Source organism: Seriola lalandi, unplaced genomic scaffold (assembly GCF_002814215.2).
Source record: "Seriola lalandi dorsalis isolate HSWRI2012SDOR001 ecotype SW California unplaced genomic scaffold, Sedor1 jcf7180002052929, whole genome shotgun sequence".
Classification (NCBI taxonomy): domain Eukaryota; kingdom Metazoa; phylum Chordata; class Actinopteri; order Carangiformes; family Carangidae; genus Seriola; species Seriola lalandi.
The window spans coordinates 398,097-402,460 of record NW_019523482.1 but is presented as its reverse complement, the minus strand read 5'-3'; positions in this window follow the sequence as shown (position 1 = coordinate 402,460).

Here is a 4,364-nt window from a genome sequence, read left to right as displayed (position 1 = left end):
GACTGTGTGACTGACCCACCAACATTATTGTTCCTATATCCTCCATAGCTTCTGTGCTTCCAAAGAGCCTCATAAACCTATCCGAGTTTCTGACATGATTTTGGCTGTGTTCACAAAACCTCTGAACGTCTGAACTCCTAACTTAATATCAAAGATTTTAAAGACTTTAAAAAGACCTCTCAACTAATCCTTTAATTCAGTTTAGATCACTGAGCACCCGTCTGCCTCATTACAAGGTTAATGTTAAAATGAGTCCTTTGATGAGAGCACGGCTGGTGCACCCATCTAACCAATCTCAGCTGAAAATGACCTGCAGATGAACTGCGAAGATCTCAGTCATCCGTGGGTAGAACTCCATGCTACAAACCCTAAGTACCAAATCTCCCATAGGTTTTCACTGTAGATTTTTTAGCTAAATAAATGAATGAATAAATAAAACCGCAACCTGGATTAATTGGTGTTGATGTGACAAACACTGCACAATGAAAAGATGAAAATAGTTTGACACCCTGTGAAATACAGTGTCTTTACACAGGTGGTTCTTGCTGGTAGTTGATTGCCAAGTGGTCTGGCTGAGTTCAAGACTCCCGTGCTCAGTTGTAGAGTGACCCAAGGGTGCAGTTTGAGGGGCATCATGCCCCAGATGTCAATGTGTCTCATCACTCCTTGTATTTAACCTACAACTGGGATCTGAGTTAAAGGCTCCCTTCATACTGAGCAGCAGGAGTTCCTCTTTTTGTTATACTGTCACAAAATTTGTGACAGTATATTGAGGGTTGTGACGTTGACAGGTGTGAATTTTATGAGAGAGACTCCAGTTCACACACCTCTCATGAACAATGAGACAAGCTGTGTTTGTTCATAGAGAGCTTCTCTGCATTGCTGAGTTGTTTCACTTACTGATGTTGTTACTACATAACACCTACTACACAACTGTTAAAGAACATCTCTGAACAAAGGCAGTGGATCCCCCACCCTCCGCTATATACGATCACGTATCATCACAGTGTGGTACTTAGATCATGTGAAGACCATGGAGCTAACTCCGTGTAACTGTCTCCTAGAAAATATGTTTGTATACAGGTAATTAGCAAATACATTTTGAAAGAAACATAATGCAGACTGGATTACATTTTTTATTAATAAATATATCTGATTTAGAAATATTATATCCACTTGTAGTGACTGCAGCATTATTAAACATTTTTATGACTGTCTGGTTAAAACCAGCTGAAGTGGATCTAATTTATACTATTCCCAAATCACAAATTTGTATCCAAGGCTTAAAGGGTATTTACACAGGATATGATTCAATAAGACAGAACAGACAAGCCTCTGTTTTAATCAATACAGATGTTTACACTGATTGTGCAATGACTTGTGTCTGACTCACACTTTACATGTGAACCATATGTCCATCATTCAGGCTTGAAGATTTTCTTTCATCTTGTGCGTGTACAAACAGTAACTGTGCATCGGGCTGTGAGGGTACGTAACGGAAATACAAGGCTTGTGTAAATCCTAACGAGTATGACCTTGATACAACAAATATGATCAATGATTTGTGTCTCAAAAACAAATAGATGGCAGTCAAGAAATAAAATACTAAAAAAGTAAGATACTTGTTGACATCATATAAGGCTGCATCGGCAGGGTCCCGAGATATTCTAGCCACTGTAGTTCATTTTGAGTCAATCCAACATACACCATGTGCAGCTATATTCACAAGAACAAAAAATGTGTATTAAATCAGAGCTGAAAATAGTCCCCAGTAAATGCCAAACATATAGGTGAGCCGAGTTTAAAGATTTATGTCTCAGGAGAAGCAAGTGGTCTTAATGCTGACTAACGCAAACAGGGGAGAGAAGTCTGAACGTTTTTAGGAACTGACTAACACTGGATTTGTTAACAGTAATAAAAATATAGAATAACATGGGCCTTACCCTCTGATGTGAAATGATATGACTTACAAGACTTGTAGTGATCACTTTACAGCAGTTGACACCATTATAGGAAAAGAGACTACTGAGATTTCTAATATGACCATCATTCTTATTATTTGTCGTGCTGTGTTGTCTTTTCACGTTTTGATTTTTGGATTCACTTCAGTGTTTGTCTGTTTCTGTATATACATTATCTTTATTGTATTCTCTGATTCACAAAATAAATCAAGACAAAGTAAAAAAAAAAAAAAGAAAAAAGGTTTTTTACCTCACTTTTTAATCCAGCACATTGAAAGCAAACTTGTCTTCTTTCTTCCTATAACACACAAACCCACTCTCACACACACACTCATACACTTTCACTCTGCTGTAAGTTGGTGACATGAGTCCTTGGAAAGTGCAGTATTCAATTTGTAACTATTATGGAGACAAGGACACAGTCCTTTATGTGAGCAGCCACAGAGAGAAAATGGAGGCAGTCACTATAGCAACCGCCAGAAGAGCGCCCAACAAATCAACAAACAATGGAGTACAAGACTTTTCCAGGGGAGCCATTTAATGCAAAGCCTTGAATCATACAAAGTTGTCCTCTTAAGTTTCTGAGACCTGTCTTGGAGTGTCTGTGGGTATCTAAGGCCCGAGTGTTTGGTAAAAAACCTTGTGTTTTTCTTCACACTTGTGTTTCAAGGACATCTTGGCTGAATTTGCCAAAGAGCTGTCTTCTTGGGTCATGGCAACCTCAGAGTTTCATTTGTGTGATCAGCCTTCAGGAAATGCTCACTGTTGCAAAAGTACATAACATAAGAATACTCACTTATTGAAAACACTTTGTGTATTTGCCTGAGCAATCTCCACATATTGAAAAAGTCAATGGTTGGAGTTTCAAAGTAATAGCTGGAAACGTAGATTAAACATCGTCAAAAAATAAGTTTGTCTTTCCTGTAGTCAATTCAGCTAAGAGGCTTTGAGAAATGCTAATGGATATTGAGACAAATTTCACCTTTTAATATTGAGTTTAATCTTTAGAATTTACTTTGTCTTTTCTTCCCAATTTAATTCTCCTTGTTGCTCTTACATTCCCATGCCCCTTGTCTGAGTGGCTTCTTTGGTTCTGACCTTGCTCTAAATTTCAGACACAAAGCTGCAGCATGGCTGATGCAGTCTGACTCGGACTGTCTGGGTGTCACAGCAATTAGTTTGAGAAGTACAGATCACAGACAGATGAGCGTGTGCGTGTGTGTGTGCGCGTGTGCGTACATATGAGCAATTAATTTGTTTTTACACTTTTTACTACTTTTTTGAATTAAAAGAAAAGTAAATTCTTTTGGTGTGCTGATATTTGAGTGCAGATCAGTCATTGATTTGAGTCAGTGATGCTGGAATATGATGGTTTACTAGTTATAGACAAATACAATGTTAACAGGGTTCTGTGTTTTGTAAGAAGCAATGCTCATATCCTTAAGGTTATGTGATAAGGCTGTGAAAGGGCCTCCCCATGCAGAGCCTTTTTAAACTGGGCTTGGGACCAGCAGGCACAAGGCCAGAGAAAGAGTCTGCTCCATATCACAGAAAATTAACAACAAATTGGACTTTTGAAGCTGATATCATATCTCTGACTACTTTATTTGATGGTATAGCTTACTGAAACAAACTTTTTTGGCAATGAGTCCAATACACAGTATGTTTTTGATGTTAAATCTAAACTTTCTGCCAAAAAAATCATAATCTATTCGATTTTTTAAGACATCAAACCTCGGCCATTCCAATGAACAGGATTCAGACTGGCTACCTACATGAGGGATTCACAAGAAACAATACCTGCATGTGACCCAGCTCATTTTTATCTCTCTTATAGCAGCCTCCTCCTGCACTGTTATTAAGTGTTTAAAATATGAGTGTATAAAATCCTGATCTTTACAATTTTTAGGTCTAAACAAGACATACAAATGGGTGTCATTGCTGTAACAATGGGCAAGTGTCAAATAGCATGACGAAGGGGTAGCAGATACAAACTGAAAAAATAGGTCGTATTAAGATACCGCTGATGCAAACATGAAACAGTTAAACTAGTAAAACACAGGATGGTTTTGAATATGAAGCAGCCACAAGACACACAACATATTTGTCATTGTGGTTCTGCTGAACATGATTAGATTTAAAAATGTTTCTGTAAATTAAGACAAGGGTAATTTCCAGCAGTTTTCAACAGCGGAACATTTTTAAATGTTGTGGGGAGTAATGTAGTCTCACTTAGGTACACCTATCTCCACAGCGCTGTCAGCGTTGGAGAATGATGCTGCACCCATTACCTTTCTGCTATAGGTATTTCTTAAACCAATCACAATTGTCTTGGGTGGCGTCGAGCCCAGGATACGACGACGGTTCTCCTGCAAAATAGTATCGGGGGAACTTGTTTTGGTC